At 43.6% G+C, this 21,336-nt stretch overlaps 1 long non-coding RNA gene across 2 annotated transcripts in view; it reads left to right on the forward strand.

Annotated features, from left to right (window-relative positions):
- The window catches only part of LOC124043449, a 43,746-nt gene that overhangs the window by 21,936 nt on the left and 474 nt on the right, over positions 1-21,336 (forward strand). The window contains exons 1-2 of one of the 2 annotated variants that reach the window (XR_006840321.1): positions 773-885; positions 1,038-1,227. The exons of the other annotated variant lie outside the window; for it this stretch is intronic. This is a non-coding gene — a long non-coding RNA (uncharacterized LOC124043449). Of the gene's footprint in view, positions 1-772; positions 886-1,037; positions 1,228-21,336 lie in introns of those variants that run through there. 2 annotated transcript variants of the gene reach the window in all.

Raw genomic sequence — 21,336 nt, forward strand, 5'->3', positions numbered from 1 at the left:
GGGTACTCTGGTGAAGCCTTGGGAATTAAAGAAATATAGTTTAAGTGAATTGGGGAGAGGAAGAATAAGAAACAAGAAAGGGATGTAAATTGCTGTTACATGTGCTGACATGATTAAAAGTGAAGTAAACCGTACCTTTCTCGTTGTTGTTTATATTATAAGCTCTTAGAAGGGGTAACACATGTCGCACATAGGTGGTCGAACGTTGAACTCTTCATTGAGGCAATGCTGAAACATTAATCCATTGGGTGCATCAGTGCAACATTTTCAGCTGTGCTGAAATAACAAAGGAAAGAAATGTTAATGTGCACATTCAGCATGCTATGGTGTGAAATAGGCTATTAGAAGTGCTGTCTTTATTTTATAACTGATAAGTGATGCCGAGTTTGGCGTGCTTATCAATGCACAAGCACCATTCCCCCCACTCCTATCATAAAATATATACAATAATGTATTAATCTAAGTCATACAAGAGTCTTAATGTGCGTGAAGTATAAAATGCATTCTGTCATAACTAAATGTGTAACGTGATATTTTAACATGACTACATTTTAACACAAAAAAACATTTTATTAAAATATGTAATCAGTCTTCTTCCTCAAATGATGGGGATGATGACGCAATCTTTGCAAGAGGGAGGTAATCTGATTATATTGGTCGTCATCTCATGGCTCGGACATTTCATTCGCGATAAATGGAGTTAACCGTGAGTTATGCCGCGTTCATAACAACTGGCACTGGGGAAAAAAGGAACTCGGAATTCCAAGTCGAAACTCAGGCATCCTTCTCGAGCTGACTTCCCGACCTGAAGATCACTTACGTCATGATTTAAACTCGTTAGCATTCCCCGGAGCAGGTCAGATATGTTATGTACCTGGCTAAAAGGTGAGCCACTTTCGTATGACCGGTTATCCCAAATTGAATTCAAGTTAGCCAAAGTTACCTAGCTAAATCCTCAAACTTTCTTCCTACGTAAAAAACAACAACAATTGTTTCGAAAGATCCATGTAAAACACGACTTTTCTCTGGGTTTTCAGTTGCTCGGTACCAGTAAGTAGGAGCAGCTGAAGAGAGGGATGCAGAAATAAAAATAAGATGGTTGAGAAGAGGTGGACATTGGAGGATAAAATGAGCCTTCTTCAGCAAGAAGAAAGCAGCTACTGAACTGCTCTGTGGCCACTCCTTCAACATCACTGCCAACCACAAAATGGACAAACACTGCAAACGGTAAGAGACATTAATTTGAAATGTAATCACATTAATCTGTCATCCCTTCAACCCTAATTCACTTTCCACACTCAATTTTATTTCTTCACCTTCAATTTCCATACCTGTTTAGAGATTGACAACCATACATGATGATTATATATTGTGTCCTGTGAGTGTTTACAAATCGAATGTTTACGAACCGAACGATGTATAGTTTCAAAGTAAAAATATTCTGAGTGTAGTCTATTAATTTGACAGTGGTTACAATTCCCTAGAACCGTTCCTAGCTCTATACCAAAACAATTGGTGGGGTCCCCATATTATGATAGGGCGCTGAACTTTGGGCTTTCGATACCTGCTCCCTTCTATTTCACTGAATGTTGAGTCAAAATGATCCCTCATTGGCCTGAATGGGGATCCAGAGGCCAGGCTTTTCTCGTATTAAAAGGAAACATTTTAATTATTTAATAAATGGCATTAATATTGGTTTCAATGTAGTACGAGTCACGTGTGTAAACAAGTAGTTTAGAGTTATTTACTGTCAAATCTATAGTTTATATTTGTCCCAAAAAGAATCTCCTTGAGGTTTCTGGAGCATCTGTTTCGATTTTGGTTAGTATCCTTAGATGCCATTTTAAAGCGATACTAACCAAAGTCAAAACAGATGCTCCAGAAACCTCAAGGGAGATTCTTTTTTGGGACAAATATAAACTATAGATTTGACAGAAAATTTACACATTTGACTTGAAACCAATATTAAGGCCATTTATTAAATAATTAAAATGTTTCCTTTTAATACTAGAAAAGCCTGGCCTCTGGATCCCCATTCAGGCCAATGAGGGATAATTTTGACTCAAAATTCAGTGAAATAGCAGGGAGCAGGTATCGAAAGCCCAAAGTTCAGCTCGCTATCAACTGTGCCGCAAAGCCTGGTCAAGCGGCAGAGTCGATATCTCCGCTTATAAACCCTGGGTTGTTACACTACTCCCTCCACTACGTCCTCGTGGTAGCTTGTGACTTTACGTCTTATAGGAATGCGCTCACTGGCCAAGCACATGCACTGTCGTGGATGCAAGATCCGATCTCACTTCTGACACCAATATAATTAAACAGCAGGGAGCAGGTCTCGAACCCTCGACCTTCTAGCCCGAAGTCCAGCCCCTATCGACTGTGCCGCATAAGCATGCTCAAGCGGCAGAGTCGATATCCCCGCTTATAAACCCAGGGTCGTTACACACAAAAAAAAACATTTTCAAAATAATACTTTGGTTGTGTTTATGAAGCTCTTGGGTTACATTATTGTACCCAAAAATATTATTTCCAAGAACACATACATTTTCATTAGTTTATGTTACTACAGGCTGTCTGTTGCTGGCATGCTCAAATGTGGAGCGCATAGAACAGAGGCTATTCTTAGAAAAAGTAATATTTTGAGCTCATCGATTCAATTTTGAGACTGATTTGGCAATGGGAAGTGTTTTCGAAACCTAAGAATCTGCTGTTTCTGATACTGTATAGAAATGAAATTGAAACATCTTATCTGCATGTGACTCTGTAGGAGGATTTGAAAAAGTCCCTTTTTGGCGCTCAGAAAAAAATGGCCTGCTTATAGCACACATTCTGTTTGTGATATTGAAATTCTAACAAAATATGACTCATTAAGGAAAAGTTAAGGATGGAGGGGGGAATTACTTAAAACATGTTAGAGATATTATCCCTTTCTTGTGTTAAACACATTTTAGTCTGAAAAAAGTGATATAACTGTGAACCCAGAATATCTACATTTTTTTTGACTACCTATCATAAAAGTAATTTTGGAACATTAAAGTCAATGTCTTGAAGTACTCAACACAAGATATTACCTGTTTTATACACACATTTATTTTTTCTAACCCAAGTTATTGATACATTTTTCCCACTTTTTTTGATGAATGGACAAAAGATCCATAGACATTAAAACCAGTAGATGGTGATAGCGCTGACGTCATCCACGTATTCCTATGGAAAACTCCCGATGGCTGCGCATCATCAGAGTTACTTTTGAGGATATGGGAAACCAGAGATACTTTTGAGGAGATGGCAAACTCATTAACGACCATTTGTTGCCTGTGCATCGTCAATGGGCTGAGCGGTACATTTAGGGCGATTCTAGGACAAGTAGAGCTCCCCGTCAAGGAGTAATATGGAGTCAGTTGGGCATAAGCTCAAAAACCCAACATGTCAAATAAAAAAGTTATATTATAGAAATGTTGTGTGTGCTAAATTTGCATGTGCAATCTAAGCGCCAACATTACGATCAGTAGCACTGTCAAAGCTGCTGTAGAAAATAAATAAAAGATTGCAAACAAGCACATTTCTCGGCCACGATATAGTTGCAATACCACGTTGGTAATAAGGCATTATTTGTTTGACCGAATGGGACATCTGTGTTAACATTTGAAATAATCAGGATCATAAATGTGAGCAAATACCTTTTGATGCAGATATTATTAGCAACTTTTGGGGTAGTTAGCTTTAGCTTGGTACCTAGTGAGCACCAATGCAACCAGCCTGAAAACAATGACAAGACAAAACTGCAGTCATTTTCAATATTCTTAGCAATGATTTAGGAATCAATGTGACTAAATATTAGCTAGGCAACCACTTGTTGTTGTCCTATTGACATCGAACTTCAGTTCATTAACCACTTGCTCCTACCTGGCACGCAGGCGTCCCATTTAGAGCTCTGGAAATGCAAATGCGCTACGCTAAATGCTAATAGTATTAGTTAAAACTCAAACGTTCATTAAAATACACATGCAGGGTATTGAATTAAAGTGCTTTTCGGCGAAAGCATGAGAAGCTATTATCTGATAGCATGTAACACCACAAAAGACCCGCAGGGGACGTAAACAAAATAATTAGCATATTCGGCGCTACACAAACCGCACAATAAAATATAAAACATTCATTACCTTTGACCATCTTCTTTGTTGGCACTCCTAGATGTCCCATAATCACTATTGGGTCTTTTTTTCGATTAAATCGGTCCATATATAGCCTAGATATCGTTCTATGTAGACTGTATGATAAACAAAAAAAAAGAGCGTTTCATAACGTAACGTCATTTTTTTTAAATTCAAAAAGTCGACGATAAACTTTCACAAAACACTTCGAAATACTTTTGTAATGCAACTTTAGGTATTAGTACACGTTAATAAGCGATAAAATTCATCAGGAGGCGATGTAACTTCTATAGGTGTCATCTGGAATAAAACATGGCCGAGAGAGCTCGACCAAAACATCCGGTCGGAGAACGGAGGGAAGGACTTCCCTTGAACCGGTTAGACCAAGGATCAATTGCGAATCAAATGACAAGACTCTAGACAACGTGTGGTAGCTGTAGGCGCTGAAACCTCGGTCTCATGTAATTCGGTTCACTTTGAACAATTCCTGGAAGTAAGCGCAAGGATATTTATTTCCATTTTCAGTGATCAGGTTTTCCTGCGCTATTCGATGAAACTCACGCTCTGTTAAAGTCACAGCCGTGATTTAACCAGTTTCAGAAACATCAGAGTGTTTGCTATCCACACATACTAATCATATGCATATACTATATTCCTGGCATGAGTAGCAGGGCGCTGAAATGTTGCGCGATTTTTAACAGAATGTTCGAAAAAGTAGAGGGTCGACTTAACAGGTTAAAATAACTAGCTAGCTAGATAACGAACTAAACAAGCTAGCCAGCTATTTAACCCTGTTGCCGCAGCTATTTAACCCAGCTATTTAACCCTGTTAACGTTATAAGCAGCAAGCTGGCTTCATCTGGCTAGTGCCGCTTGACCGGACCGGGTTATGTGTTGTTGCATTTGCAGTTCGCCTTTTAAATAAAGGTCCCTCTGAAAGTGATGCAAATGGATACAAATAGTGGAATCATGGCATATTTAGACTAGATAATGCGAAACAAGGTTGGAGTGTTGGAATGTGGAGCAATGAAATGGGGTATCAGTCTACTCCGTACCGAAGTCCTCCTCAGAGTTATCAGACTCCAGAACATCCATGTTGTATTGTTTCTCCTCTGGAATAGTGTTCAACAAACACATAATAGGTTGACTGGTATAATAAATGTGGCTAATTTTACAGAGTCCCGCAATATGAGCTACAACGCAAATATTTGTGTAATCTCTTCGCAGTTGTTTTCTGTGGGTTTCCATTAGTAGACCGATATCCCATTTTATCGATCCACAATGTACAATGCAATATTAATGTCAATACACACAATAAGCTGACTAGGAAGTGATTTCACACAGTCAAAGTCACGCAATAAGAGCTACACTGCTAATATTTGTTTAAACTCTTCAAAGTTGTGTTCTGTGGGTGTCACTGAGTAAATTGATACCCCATGTCATTGATCCACAATCCATAGGTAATGCTGTACAGTAGGGATGCACGATATATCGGTGAACATAGCGGAATCGGATGTTATTAGCTAAAAATGCCAACATCGGTATCAGCCCGATGTCTAGTTTAATGCATATGTGCAAAACCGATGTCAAAGCTGACGTGCATACCTATATAAAGTAAGTACATGACGTAATGATGCCACGGACAATTTGGTGCTACACGTGCAACACAGCATTCCTAACTTAGCCCTCAATGTCTGCTGTGTGGATCGAGCAGTCCACAAGTCGAGCAGTCATTTCAAAGAGTAAACACATTTCAGGGAGACAACTGAAATGCAAAATCCATTAACACCAAGATAATGGAATTAATTTCCCTTGACAATCAACCGTTTTGTCGTGGGTGATGTTGGCTTTCACGACTGGTCGAGCACCGGTACACACTACCAGTGCGCTATTTTTCAGATGTTGCCCTACCCGAGTTACACAGTAACAGCATTACTGCTATTAGCTTCACGACATAAATGCCGTTTGGGTCTTTGCGTGTCAAAAAAGATACACATCACAAAATACTATCATTTGGCAATAACACAATTTGCTGCATTAAATAAGCTTTAAATTTGACACGTCAAATAACACAGTTTTATTATAGAATGTTCTGAATTTGCACGTGCAAGCCCAGCGCCACCACTACTATCAGTAGCACTGGCAAAGCTGGCAAACAAGCAAAGACTGGCCACTAACGATGTGTTTACAATACTTCGTTAGTAATAAAGCATTATTTATTCGACCGCAACCTCTGGGGTAGCTAGCTAGCACCAATACAACCAGCCTGAAAGCAATGACCAGTTGAAACTGCAGTCATTTTCATTATTCTTAGCAATCCTTATGTATTAGCTAGGTAGCCACTTGTTGTTTGCCTAATGAAATTAAACTTCAATTCATTAAAATAAATAGCTATGGTGCTACATAACTCTGTTGCCTAAAGCTAGCGTTAAAAGCAGCCAGCTAGCTTCACCTGGTTAGTGATGCTCGACCGGACCGGGTTATATGTTGTGAAGCTAGCCACAATAAGGATTAGGCACAATAGTGTAATTTGAGGTTTACCTTCAAAATAAAAGTACCTATTTGAAAGTGATGCAGAAGTTTAGAATTGGTGGAATCATGCCATATTTAGACTAGATAATGTTAAACAAGGTTGGATTGTGAAGCAATGAAATGGGTTATCAGTCTACTCGGTTACACCCACAGAACACAACTGTGAAGAGTTTATGCAAATACACTACCAGTCAAAAGTTTTAGAATAGTTTTAGAACACCTACTCATCCATATTCATCGACCTGGCAAAGGTTTTCGACTCTGTCAATCACCACATTCTTATTGACAGACTCAACAGCCTTGGTTTCTCAAAATATTGCCTCGCCTGGTTCACCAACTACTTCTCTGATAGAGTTCAGTGTGTCAAATCGGAGGGCATGTTGTCCGTACCTCCAGCAGTCGCTATGGGGGTGCCACAGGGTTCAATTCCGTGCTGACTCTCTTCTCTGTATACATCAATGATGTCGCTCTTGCTGCTGGTGATTCTCTGATCCACCTCTACGAAGACGACACCATTCTGTATAATTCTGGCCCTTCTTTGGACACTGTGTTAACTAACCTCCAGACGAGTTTCAATGCCAAACAACTCTCCTTCCGTGGCCTTCAACTGCTCTTAAATGCAAGTAAAACTAAATGCATGCTCTTCAACCGATCACTAACCCTAGTGGTTAGAGTGTTGGACTAGTAACCGAAAGGTTGCAAGTTCGAATCCCCAAGCTGACAAGGTAAAAATTGGTTGTTCTGCCCCTGAATAAGGCAGATAACCCACTGTTCCTAGGCCGTCATTGAAAATAAGAATTTGTTCTAGTTAAATAAAGTTAAAATAAAAACTGGCTCTCATGAGGACTGCCACATGAATGGAAGACCAAGAGTTACCTCTGCTGCAGAGGATATGCTCATTAGAGCTACCAGCCTCAGAAATTGCAGCCCAAATAAATGCTTCACAGAGTTCAAGTAACAGACACATCTCAAGATCAACAGATGAGACTGTGAATCAGGCCATCATAGTTGAATTGCTGCAAAGAAACCACTACTAAAGGACACCAATAAGGAGAAGAGACTTGCTTGGGCCAAGAAACACGAGCAGTGGACATTAGACCGGTGTAAATTTGTCCTTTGGTCTGGAGTCCAAATTGTAGATTTTTGGTTCCAACTGCCGTGTCTTTGTGAAACGCGGTGTGGGTGAACGGATTATCACTGCATGTGTATTTCCCACCGTAAAGCATGGAGGAGGTGGTGATATGGTGCTTTGCTGGTGACACTGTCTGTGAATTATTTAGAATTCAAGGCACACTTAACCAGCATGGCTACCACAGTATTCTGCAGCGTTACGCCATCACATCTGGTTTGAGCTTAGTGGGACTATCATTTGTTTTTCAACAGGACAATGACCCAACACATCTCAAGGCTGTGTAAGATATATTTTACTAAGAAGGAGAGTGATGAAGTGCTGCATCAGATGACCTGGCCTCCACAATCACCCGACCTCAACCAAATTGAGATGGTTTTGGATGAGTCGGACCATAGAGTGAAAGAAAAGCAGCCAACAAGTGCTCAGCATATGTGGGAACTCCTTCAAGACTGTTGGAAAAGCATTCCAGGTGAAGCTGGTTGAGAGAATGCCAAGAGTGTGCAAATCTGTCATCAAGGCAAAGGTTGGTAATTTGAAGAATCTCAAAAATACAATATACACTACTCAAAAAAATAAAGGGAACACTTAAACAACACAATGTAACTCCCAAGTCAATCACACTTCTGTGAAATCAAACTGTCCACTTAGGAAGCAACACTGATTGACAATACATTTCACATGATGTTGTGCAAATGGAATAGACAACAGGCGGAAATTATAGGCAATTAGCAAGACACCCCCAATAAAGGAGTGGTTCTGCTGGGGGTGACCACAGACCACTTCTCAGTTCCTATGCTTCCTGGCTGATGTTTTGATCACTTTTGAATGCTGCCGGTGCTTTCATTCTAGTGGTAGCATGAGACGGAGTCTACAACCCACACAAGTGGCTCAGGTAGTGCAGCTCATCCAGGATGGAACATCAATGCGAGCTATGGCTAGAAGGTTTGCTGTGTCTGTCAGCGTAGTGTCCAGAGCATGGAGGCGCTACCAGGAGACAGGCCAGTACATCAGGAGACGTGGAGGAAGCCGTAGGAGGGCAACAACCCAGCAGCAGGACTGCTACCTCTGCATTTGGGCAAGGAGGAGCACTGCCAGAGCACAGCAAAATGACCTCCAGCAGGCCACAAATGTGCATGTGTCTGCTCAAACGATCAGACTCCACGAGGGTGGTATGAGGGCCCGACGTCCACAGGTGAGGGTTGTGCTTACAGCCCAACACCGTGCAGGACGTTTGGCATTTGCCAGAGAACACCAAGATTGGCAAATTCGCCACTGGTGCCCTGTGCTCTTCACAGATGAAAGCAGGCGAGATGAGATCCTCAGACCCCTTGTGAGACCATATGCTGGTGCGGTTGGCCCTGGGTTCCTCCTTATGCAAGACAATGCTAGACATCATGTGGCTGGAGTGTGTCAGCAGTTCCTGCAAGAGGAAGGCATTGATGCTATGGACTACCCGTTCCCCAGACCTGAATCCAATTGAGCACATCTGGGACATCATGTCTCGCTCCATCTACCAACGCCACGTTGCACCACAGACTGTCCAGGAGTTGGCGGATGCTTTAGTCCAGGTCTGGGAAGAGATCCCTCAGGAGACTATCCACCACCTCATCAGGAGCATGCCCAGGCGTTGTAGGGAGGTCATACAGGCACGTGGAGGCCACACACACTACTGAGCCTCATTTTGACTTGTTTTAAGGACATTACATCAAAGTTGGATCAGTCTGTAGTGTGGTTTTCCACTTTAATTTTGAGTGTGACTCCAAATCCAAACCTCCATGGGTTGATACATTTGATTTCCATTGCTAATTTTTGCGTGATTTTGTTGCACATTCAACTATGTAAAGAAAAAAGTATTTAACAAGAATATTTAATTAATTCAGATCTAGGATGTGTTATTTTAGTGTTCCCTTTATTTTTTTGAGCAGTGTATTTTGATTTAACACTTTTCTTGGTTACTACATGATTCCATATGTGTCATTTCATAGTTTTGGCATCTTTACTATTATAATACAATGTAGAAAATAGTGCAAATAAAGAGAACACCTGGAATGAGTAGGTGTGTCCAAACTTTCGACTGGTACAGTATCTACGCGAGTCAGGGTTCTCAACTCTGGCATACTTAAAAAAACAAGTACAGAAACAGACTCAATGCTGAACATGACCTCCGTGTTGCGCTGTCAAATACCCAGAATAGACAACCTGTGTGATTTGATCAATCAGTTCATTACAGTTCAGAATAAACAAAATATATGGTATTTTAACAGCAACAGTTCTAACCTATACTTTTTTCAACAATACTTCCTACAGTAAGATGTACAGTAGGCCTCATTTTTTTCATCTGTATTGTTACTTATGGTTGCACTATCAAAAACTCAACCTGTGTGATGTGATCAATGAGTTTATTCCAGTTAAAATGTAAAATTATTTATTGTATTTTAACAGTGTGTTTTTAATGGGAAAAAAGGGTATTTCATTGTTATTTGTTTTTGGCTTAAGGGAAATGAAATGTACCAGTATTTACGTATAGTTACATATTTTCATAAGCTTGGGTCTCAGGAAAATAGAAATTCTCATTTGGGTCCCAGGCTGAAAAAGTTTAAGAACCCCTGTTATCAACATGCACCCAAAAATACGTTTGCGCAATGAGCACGTGTTTCTCAAAACATTGTTACAGTTGTTTAGCTAGCTGGCCAATTGTAGACATATTTAACGTTACATTGACATGAAATCAGTCAAAACACCTCAAAACAAGACATGGTATCGAGAACAATCTGGAACAAGTCACTTACGATTCCCCACATGGCAGTTTCTTGTCGTTGTTGGTAGAATCACAACAACTTTGGCCGTTCTGACGATTGTAATTTACATAGGCTTTCTAGGGCAGACCAGGGCTTTTGGCACCGCTGGGTTGCTAGCAGTAGCCGATCGGCAGAGCTTGTAACTTCACACTCCAGACCGGAGACCGGGGGCCTGCAAAGACCACCTACATCAGTCAGAATACTTCACTATTGTAGTCATATATTGTCTCTACAGCAAGAGGGCGCCAAATTATCAGGTTCTGGTTAGTTATTGTTCAACATACAGGCCTGGTCCAAATACATTGAAAATGCAGTATTATATGTCTGAATAGGTGAAAACTGACATTACAAGTTTTCCAAGAGCCATTATATACCATTATGTGGAGTTTTGATAGCCTTTAGCCGCACCCTCATACTACTCCTCCTCTGTTCCGCGGGTGATGTGGAGGTAAACCCAGGCCCTGCATGTCCCCAGGCACCCTCATTTGTTGACTTATGTGATCGAAAAAGCCTTGGTTTCATGCATGTCAACATCAGAAGCCTCCTCCCCAAGTTTGTTTTACTCACTGATTTAGCACACTCTGCTAACCCTGATGTCCTTGCCGTGTCTGAATCCTGGCTCAGGAAGGCCACCAAAAATTCTGAGATTTCCATACCCAACTATAACATCTTCCGTCAAGATAGAACTGCCAAAGGGGGAGGAGTTGCAGTCTACTGCAGAGATAGCCTGCAAAGTAATGTCATACTTTCCAGGTCCATACCCAAACAGTTCAAACTACTAATCTTGAAAATTACTCTCCAGAAATAAGTCTCTCACTGTTGCCGTCTGCTACCGACCCCCCTCAGCACCCAGCTGTGCCCTGCACACCATTTGTGAATTGATTGCCCCCCATCTAGCTTCAGAGTTTGTTCTGCTAGGTGACCTAAACTGGGATATGCTTAACACCCCAGCAGTCCTACAATCTAAGCTAGATGCCCTCAATCTCACACAAATCATCAAGGAACCCACCATGTACAACCCTAAATCTGTAAACAAAGGCACTCTCATAGACGTCATCCTGACCAACTGGCCCTCCAAATACACCTCCGCTGTCTTCAACCAGGATCTCAGCGATCACTGCCTCATTGCCTGTATCCGCTACGGAGCCGCAGTCAAACAATCACCCCTCATCACTGTCAAACGCTCCCTAAAACACTTCTGTGAGCAGTCCTTTCTAATCGACCTGGCCCGGGTATCCTGGAAGGACATTGACCTCATCCCGTCAGTTGAGGATGCCTGGTTGTTCTTTAAAAGTAACTTCCTCACCATTTTAGATAAGCATGCTCCGTTCAAAAAATGCAGAACTAAGAACAGATATAGCCCTTGGTTCACTCCAGACCGGACTGCCCTCGACCTTGCCAAGGCTTTCGACTCGGTCAATCACCATATTCTTATCGGCAGACTCAGTAGTCTCTTTTTTTCGGATGACTGCCTTGCCTGGTTCACCAATTACTTTGCAGACAGAGTTCAGTGTGTCAAATCGGAAGGCATGCTGTCCGGTCCTCTGGAAGTCTCTATGGGGGTGCCACAGGGTTCAATCCTCGGGCCGACTCTTTTTTCTGTATATATCAATGATGTTGCTCTTGCTGCGGGCGATTCCCTCATCCACCTCTACGCAGACAACACCATTCTATATACTTCCGCCCGCCCTTGGACACTGTGCTATCTAACCTCCAAACGAGCTTCAATGCCATACAACACTCCTTCCGTGGCCTACAACTGCTCTTAAACGCTAGTAAAACCAAATGCATGCTTTTCAACCGTTCGCTGCCTGCACCCGCACGCCTGACCAGCATCACCACCCTGGATGGTTCCAACCTTGAATATGTGGACATCTATAAGTACCCAGGTGTCTGGCTAGACTGTAAACTCTCCTTCCAGACTCATATCAAACATCTCCAATCGAAAATCAAATCAAGAGTCGGCTTTCTATTCCGCAACAAAGCCTCCTTCACTCACGCCGCCAAACTTACCCTAGTAAAACTGACTATCCTACCGATCCTCGACTTTGGCGATGTCAGTTGCTAGGGACTCTCCTGGAAGAAGCTAGCTAGCTTACAAAGAATAACAACAAAAAATATCTAGTTAACAGAAGAAAGGAAGACAAAATAAGGACAAAAGAAGGACAGAAGAAAAAGGAAAAGAAGGAGGACAACAAAGTGAAACAGTCAGCACTTCTATTGCAACTTCGTATTTCGTCGTCCTAACGTAGTCTAAACTGCTATCTGCCCAGCAGCTAGCCAGCTAGCAAACGTCCACCGTCTACCGAATAGCAGCACTGTAGAAACTATTACACTCAACTGAACGACTTGATTAGTGTAGTGTTAGCTAGCTACATAGTTGTCTTTGCTGTCTTCGTATCCAAGATAATTGTGTAGTTTAGAGCGTGTAGTCTTAGAGTGATTATCTTAATTTACCGAGGTTAGCTAGCCAGCTATTTGTCGTCCTTAACGTAGGAGACACTGCTAGCTAGCCAACAGCTAGCCAACGTCTACTGAATAGAACTTCCGCACTCAACAACCCGGTCGCATTCCGCTTCGCTCCACAGGTAGTATCACATTTTTCATTTCATTTCATTACAGCACAACGGTTTGATTTGTTTGATCGTAGCTAGCTACATAGCTAGCTACATAGCCGTCTGTGTATCAAAGATAATTGTGTAGTCTAGAGCGATTTTCTAGGTTAGCTAGCCAGCTATTGTCGTTCTTTTAACGCAACGTAACGTAATCAACACTGCTAGCTAGCCAGCTAGCCCCGAATAGCAGCACTGTAGAAACTACTACACTCAACGGAACGACTTGATTAGTGTAGTGTCAACAACGCAGCCACTGTCAGCTAGCCTACAAAGTCAACAACGCAGCCACTGCCAGCTAGCCTACTTCAGCAGTACTGTATCATTTTTAATAATTTTAGTCAATAAGATTCTTGCTACGTAAGCTTAACTTTCTGAACATTCGAGACGTGTAGTCCACTTGTCATTCCAATCTCCTTGCATTAGCGTAGCCTCTTCTGTAGCCTGTCAACTATGTGTCTGTCTATCCCTGTTCTCTCCTCTCTGCACAGACCATACAAACGCTCCACACCGCGTGGCCGCTGCCACCCTAATCTGGTGGTCCCAGCGCGCACGACCCACGTGGAGTTCCAGGTCTCCGGTAGCCTCTGGAACTGCCGATCTGCAGCCAACAAGGCAGAGTTCATCTCAGCCTATGCCTCCCTCCAGTCCCTCGACTTCTTGGCACTGACAGAAACATGGATCACCACAGATAACACTGCTACTCCTACTGCTCTCTCTTCGTCCGCCCACGTGTTCTCGCACACCCCGAGAGCTTCTGGTCAGCGGGGTGGTGGCATCGGGATCCTTATCTCTCCCAAGTGGTCATTCTCTCTTTCTCCCCTTACCCATCTGTCTATCGCCTCCTTTGAATTTCATGCTGTCACAGTTACCAGCCCTTTCAAGCTTAACATCCTTATCATTTATCGCCCTCCAGGTCCCCTCGGAGAGTTCATCAATGAGCTTGATGCCTTGATAAGCTCCTTTCCTGAGGACGGCTCACCTCTCACAGTTCTGGGCGACTTTAACCTCCCCACGTCTACCTTTGACTCATTCCTCTCTGCCTCCTTCTTTCCACTCCTCTCCTCTTTTGACCTCACCCTCTCACCTTCCCCCTACTCACAAGGCAGGCAATACGCTCGACCTCATCTTTACTAGATGCTGTTTTTCCACTAACCTCATTGCAACTCCCCTCCAAGTCTCCGACCACTACCTTGTATCCTTTTCCCTCTCGCTCTCATCCAACACTTCCCACACTGCCCCTACTCGGATGGTATCGCGCCGTCCCAACCTTCGCTCTCTCTCCCCCGCTACTCTCTCCTCTTCCATCCTATCATCTCTTCCCTCTGCTCAAACCTTCTCCAACCTATCTCCTGATTCTGCCTCCTCAACCCTCCTCTCCTCCCTTTCTGCATCCTTTGACTCTCTATGTCCCCTATCTTCCAGGCCGGCTCGGTCCTCCCCTCCCGCTCCGTGGCTTGACGACTCAATGCGAGCTCACAGAACAGGGCTCCGGAAGGCCGAGCGGAAATGGAGGAAAACTCGCCTCCCTGCGGACCTGGCATCCTTTCACTCCCTCCTCTCTACATTTTCCTCCTCTGTCTCTGCTGCTAAAGCCACTTTCTACCACTCTAAATTCCAAGCATCTGCCTCTAACCCTAGGAAGCTCTTTGCCACATTCTCCTCCCTCCTGAATCCTCCTCCCCCTCCTCCCTCTCTGCAGATGACTTCGTCAACCATTTTGAAAAGAAGATCGACGACATCCGATCCTCGTTTGCTAAGTCAAACAACACCGCTGGTTCTGCTCACACTGCCCTACCCTGTGCTCTGACCTCTTTCTCCCCTCTCTCTCCAGATGAAATCTCGCGTCTTGTGACGGCCGGCCGCCCAACAACCTGCCCGCTCGACCCTATCCCCTCCTCTCTTCTCCAGACCATTTCCGGAGACCTTCTCCCTTACCTCACCTCGCTCATCAACTCATCCCTGACCGCTGGCTACGTCCCTTCCGTCTTCAAGAGAGCGAGAGTTGCACCCCTTCTGAAAAAACCTACACTCGATCCCTCCGATGTCAACAACTACAGACCAGTATCCCTTCTTTCTTTTCTCTCCAAAACTCTTGTGCCGTCCTTGGTCAGCTCTCCCGCTATCTCTCTCAGAATGACCTTCTTGATCCAAATCAGTCAGGTTTCAAGACTAGTCATTCAACTGAGACTGCTCTTCTCTGTATCACGGAGGCGCTCCGCACCGCTAAAGCTAACTCTCTCTCCTCTGCTCTCATCCTTCTAGACCTATCGGCTGCCTTCGATACTGTGAACCATCAGATCCTCCTCTCCACCCTCTCCGAGTTGGGCATCTCCGGCGCGGCCCACGCTTGGATTGCGTCCTACCTGACAGGTCGCTCCTACCAGGTGGCGTGGCGAGAATCTGTCTCCTCACCACGCGCTCTCACCACTGGTGTCCCCCAGGGCTCTGTTCTAGGCCCTCTCCTATTCTCGCTATACACCAAGTCACTTGGCTCTGTCATAACCTCACATGGTCTCTCCTATCATTGCTATGCAGACGACACACAATTAATCTTCTCCTTTCACCCTTCTGATGACCAGGTGGCGAATCGTATCTCTGCATGTCTGGCAGACATATCAGTGTGGATGACGGATCACCACCTCAAGCTGAACTTCGGCAAGACGGAGCTGCTCTTCCTCCCGGGGAAGGACTGCCCGTTCCATGATCTCGCCATCACGGTTGACAACTCCATTGTGTCCTCCTCCCAGAGCGCTAAGAACCTTGGCGTGATCCTGGACAACAAACTGTCGTTCTCAACTAACATCAAGGCGGTGGCCCGTTCCTGTAGGTTCATGCTCTACAACATCCGCAGAGTACGACCCTGCCTCACACAGGAAGCGGCGCAGGTCCTAATCCAGGCACTTGTCATCTCCCGTCTGGATTACTGCAACTCGCTGTTGGCTGGGCTCCCTGCCTGTGCCATTAAACCCCTACAACTCATCCAGAACGCCGCAGCCCATCTAGTGTTCAACCTTCCCAAGTTCTCTCACGTCACCCCGCTCCTCCGCTCTCTCCACTGGCTTCCAGTTGAAGCTCGCATCCGCTACAAGACCATGGTGCTTGCCTACGGAGCTGTGAGGGGAACGGCACCTCAGTACCTCCAGGCTCTGATCAGGCCCTACACCCAAATAAGGGCACTGCGTTCATCCACCTCTGGCCTGCTCGCCTCCCTACCATTGAGGAAGTACAGTTCCCGCTCAGCTCAGTCAAAACTGTTCGCTGCTCTGGCTCCCCAATGGTGGAACAAACTCCCTCACGACGCCAGGACAGCGGAGTCAATCACCACCTTCCGGAGACACCTGAAACCCCACCTCTTTAAGGAATACCTAGGATAGGATAAAGTAATCCTTCTCACCCCCTCCCCCCCTTAAAATATTTAGATGCACTATTGTAAAGTGGTTGTTCCACTGGATGTCATAAGGTGAATGCACCAATTTGTAAGTCGCTCTGGATAAGAGCGTCTGCTAAATGACTTAAATGTAAATGTAATGTAATGTCATCTACAAAATTGCTTCCAACACTCTACTCAGCAAACTGGATGCAGTTTATCACAGTGCCATCTGTTTTGTCACTAAAGCACCTTATACCACCCACCACTGCGACTTGTACGCTCTAGTCGGCTGGCCCTCGCTACATATTCGTCGCCAGACCCACTGGCTCCAGGTCATCTACAAGTCCATGTTAGGTAAAGCTCCGCCTTATCTCAGTTCACTGGTCACGATGCCAACACCCATCCGTAGCACGCTCTCCAGCAGGTGTATCTCACTGATCACCCCTAAAGCCAACACCTCATTTGGCCGCTTTTCATTCCAGTTCTCTGCTGCCTGTGACTGGAACGAATTGCAAAAATCGCTGAAGTTGGAGACTTTTATCTCCCTCACCAACTTTCAAACATCTGCTATCTGAGCAGCTAACCGATCGCTGCAGCTGTACATAGTCTATCGGCAAATAGCCCACCCATTTTTACCTACCTCATCCCCATACTGTTTTTATTTATTTACTTTTCTGCTCTTTTGCACACCAATATCTAATATATAATATAATAATAATATATGCCATTTAGCAGACGCTTTTATCCAAAGCGACTTACAGTCATGTGTGCATACATTCTACGTATCGGTGGTCCCGTATGGGTGGTCCCGGGGATCGAACCCACTACCCTGGCGTTACAAGCGCCATGCTCTACCAACTGAGCTACAGAAGGACCACTATACCTGTACATGATCATCTGATCATTTATCACTCCAGTGTTAATCTGCAAAATTGTAATTATTCGCCTACCTGATGCCTTTTGCACACAATGTATATAGACTCCCCCTTTTTTTCCTACTGTGTTATTGACTTGTTAATTGTTTACCCCATGTGTAACTCTGTGTTGTCTGCTCACACTGCTATGCTTTATCTTGGCCAGGTCGCAGTTGCAAATGAGAACTTGTTCTCAACTGGCCTACCTGGTTAATTAAAAGTGAAAAAAATGTCATACCATGGCATTCACACATAAAACAAGAGGATGTTCCTTATCGTGGATGTAATGGCATGTTCAATAGAACAGATTCAATGAAGCTAGAACACCTTTCAGCGTCATAGTAGAGGTCAGGGAAATGTTAGGGAGTGAGTCAACTCTTAAATGAACATACCGTCTTATTATATGAGATCTAATGACAAACCAAACCAGTTTTAAATCAACCATGACTGTTTAGGGTGTGTCTAGTTATTGGAGGATGGCAATGCCTAAGCCAACAATAAATAATCACAAACTTGAAATCACATTTCACATCTTCAAATAGTGTTGTGTAAGGGGGTAAGTTGTACAATTCACATCTGATAAATATAAGTTAGGATTTGTTACGATTGGGCCACTGCATCGTTAGTTGGGATGTGTGTAATTAAAAAAAAAAATTGGTCAAAACACTGACACACTGACTGGGGATGTTGCTCTTCGCAAGATGACACGTTTTCTCTAACTGAATACATTTCTACCTGTACATGTGTTTTGTTTACTGTGGCAAGTAGCCATCCTACAAGCAGGAAGGAGTTAGAAATATAGATATAGAAATAATCCACTTCACAGAAGTTTAACGGGTCCTGGATGGAGGTCCTGGGTGGCAGGAAGCTTGGCCCTAGTGATGTACTGGGCTGTATGCACTACCCTCTGTAGTGATGCAACCAGTCAGGATGCTCTCGATGGTGAAGCTGTAGAACCTTTTGAGGATCTGTAGACCCATGGGGGAATATTTTTGCCGTGCCCTCTTCATGAGTGTCTTGGTGTGTTTGGACAATGATAGTTTGTTGGTGATGTGGACACCAAGGAAATTGAAGCGCTCAACCTGCTCCACTACAGCCCCGTCTATGAGAATGGGGGCGTGCTCGGTTCTCCTTTTCCTGTCGTCCACAGTCCTCTCCTCTGTCTTGATCACGTTGAGGGAGAGGTTGTTATCCTGGCACCACATGACCAGGTCTCTGACCTTTTCCCATATAGGCCGTCTCATCGTTGTCGTCAGCAAACTTAATGATGGTGTTGGAGTTGTGCCTGGCTATGCAGTCATGAGTGGACAGAGAGTACAGGAGGGGACTGAGCACACACCCTGAGGGGCTCACGTGTTGAGGATCATTATGGCAGATGTTACGTACTCTTACCACCTGGGGCCCGCCCATCAGCAAGTCCACGATCCAATTGCCGATGGAGGTGTTTAGTTACAGGGTCCTATGGTATTGAACACTGAGTTGTAGTCAATGAATAGTATTCTCACGTAGGTGTTCCAATTGTCCAGGTGGGAAAGGGAAGTGTGGAGTGCAATAGAGATTGCATGATCTGTTGGGGTGGTATGCAAATTGGAGATGGTCTAGGGTTTCTGGGATAATGGTGTTGATGTGAGCCATGATCAGCCTTTCAAAGCACATCATGGCTACAGATATGAGTGCTATGGGTTGGTAGTCATTTAGGAAGGTTACGTTAGTGTTCTTGGGCACAGGGACTATAGTGGTCTGCTTGAAACATGTTGGTATTAAACTCAGTCAGGGACAGTTTGAAAATATCAGTGACGACAGTTGCCAGTTGGTCAGCTCATGCTCGGAGTACACGTCCTGGTAATCCGTCTGGCCCGGCAGCCTTGTGATTGTTGACCTGTTTAAAGGTCTTACTCACACCGACTACGGAGAGTGTGATCAGACAGTTGTCCGGAACAGCTGATGCTAACATGCATGCTTCAGTGTTGCTTGCCTCGAAGCGAGCATAGACGTAATTTAGCTGGTCTATTTGGCTAATTTCACTTGGCAGCTCGCGGCTGTGTGAGCAGTGCTTCCCTTTTTATGCGAGTAAATTACGTAACAAAATAGGTAAACTTGGATTCATGTGATGATATGTTGTGTGGGTCTCCCAATACAACTCGTGAAAGCATGTAGTTTATTAGGCTACAAATTAAATAAGTAATGATGAACTTCACAGTGTGGTGAAAGTGCACAGTGATGAGCATGATTCTCCTTTCAATAAATATCGAAGGTCTTATTCTGGTGACATGATGACCGAAGCTGCCGTTGGACCTCGAAGCCAGCTCCACTGCATTTTTGTCATTGTCCCCCTCTAATCAGGGACTGATTTAGGGACACCAGGTGTGTGCACTTAATTATCAGGTAGAACAGAAAACCAGCAGGCTCTGGACCTCGTAGAGTAAAAGTTGAATACCCCTGATGTAGGCTATACCCACAATGTATCTGCTAGCTGTTAGCTAGAGCACACGTGCCAATACCAGAGTGGGCACTTTCGGGGTGGAGGGGTCGGGCATATGCACATCATCTCCCTTCAAAATAAGAGTTCACCCTTTAACTTATTACTATTAACCTGCTATCTAATAATTAACATTATTTACTAATATACTGTATGTAACATTAATGTTAGACTTGCTATTAATATTAGTAAGGGTCTGTGTGTCTCTGTGCTTACTGTGTGTGTGTGTGTGGGGCTGGGGGGGGATGATTATTATTAGATGCAGCATTTTGTGTATGAAGACTCTCCGGTGTCAGTGTCCAGGGGTTGGCTGAGAGCGTTTTTATGGTGACTATGGAGAGGGCCAGTTCAGGGGAATAACCCTTATACTGCATGCATACAGCCATGGAGCTATCGAGAACACTTCCTGTGGTACAGCCAATACTGGTAAGACGGGGAGAAAGAAGGGTTGAGGGAGGAGTGTGTCGGTGGTGAGGAGGCAGAACATGTCGTGTCAACCCTCTGTCCTGAAGAGGTTAGTGTGCAGAGGGCGAATAACCTGCTACTCTCCCTCTGTTCCCTCTGAGGAAGAACATCTTGGAAAACATGACCTTCCTCTCCTTTTTGTGTGTAGTGTGTGTGTGTGTCCAGTTGTTTTAGTCTACTCATAAACGTGTGTTTGTCTTTCAAGAAATTCCACAAATGAACTTTTAACAAGGCACACCTACCTCATGAAGCTGGTTGAGAGAATGCCAAGTGTGCAACGCTGTCATCATGGCAAAGGGTGGAAACTTTGAATGATCTCAAGTATTTAGTATATTTTGATTTGTTTAACCCTTTTTTTTGGTTACTACGTGATTCCATATGTGTTATTTCATAGTTTTGATGTCTTCACTATTATTCTACAATGTAAACATTGTAAAAATACAGAAAAACCCTTGAATGAGAAGGTGTCTCCAAACTTTTGACCGGTACTGAATGTGTATGTATGTACAAAATATGTCTATATAAAGTGCATTCGGAAAGTATTCAGATCCCTTGACTTTTTCCACATTTCGTTACGTTACAGCCTTCTTCTAAAATGTACTTAATATTTTTTTCCCTCATCAATCTACACACAATAACCCATAATGACAAAGCAAAAACAGGTTTTTATAAATTTTTGCTAATTTATAAAAAATATAAACCTGAAATATCACATTTACACAAGTATTCAGACCCTTTACTCAGTACATATGTTCTTCAAACATGTCAGGAAACTGTCTTATATGGGACACTGACTGAAGGGATGACGACTAACGTTACCACCAGAAATAAATGCTGATAGGTACTGTATCTGTATTGGTTATGAAAGACAGTTATA

Source organism: Oncorhynchus gorbuscha, linkage group LG09 (assembly GCF_021184085.1).
Source record: "Oncorhynchus gorbuscha isolate QuinsamMale2020 ecotype Even-year linkage group LG09, OgorEven_v1.0, whole genome shotgun sequence".
Lineage (NCBI taxonomy): Eukaryota > Metazoa > Chordata > Actinopteri > Salmoniformes > Salmonidae > Oncorhynchus > Oncorhynchus gorbuscha.